We start from the raw sequence: 627 nt of genomic DNA on the forward strand, positions 1-627 counted from the left end.
TAAAAACACTTATTAAGAATAGATTGATCACCAAAAATCTTAAAAAGAATTTCTCATCAAGCCAATTTCTTTGTGCAATTGAAGAAGAGACCAACCGAATGTTTTTCAAAAGTAAACTTTCTATCAAGAATCACACCTAAAGTTTTAAATGTCATACAATTAAAAAAAAAATCATCATCAATGTTGAGATCTACAGTAGATATTGAGGAGCCATTGTCCTCGACCTACTTACAATCATATTTTGAGTTTTGTTGGGGCTTCACTTTATGTCCCCTAATTTGCACCCTGCACTAATTTTAGCTAAATCTCTATTAAGGGATTAAGCACCCCCTGATCTACATTCAGGAGATAGAATTGATGCAAAGAGAGTAACATCATCGGCATATGCAACAAGCTTGTTTTCTAGACCAAACCACATTCCATGTGTCTATAGTATGAAAAGTAACGGGCCAAGAACACTACCCTGAGGAACACCAGATATCACATTTCTATACTCACTATGGCATACATCAGCAACTCGTTGTGATCTATTACTTAAACATTCATTAACGACGCTAAGAAGAGGTAAACCACTACGAACTTCCTGACCACAATCAAGAGATTTCTGTACAGCATTGGGGATTGTTA

Source organism: Palaemon carinicauda, unplaced genomic scaffold (assembly GCF_036898095.1).
Source record: "Palaemon carinicauda isolate YSFRI2023 unplaced genomic scaffold, ASM3689809v2 scaffold22, whole genome shotgun sequence".
In the NCBI taxonomy this organism is placed as follows: Eukaryota; Metazoa; Arthropoda; class Malacostraca; order Decapoda; family Palaemonidae; genus Palaemon; species Palaemon carinicauda.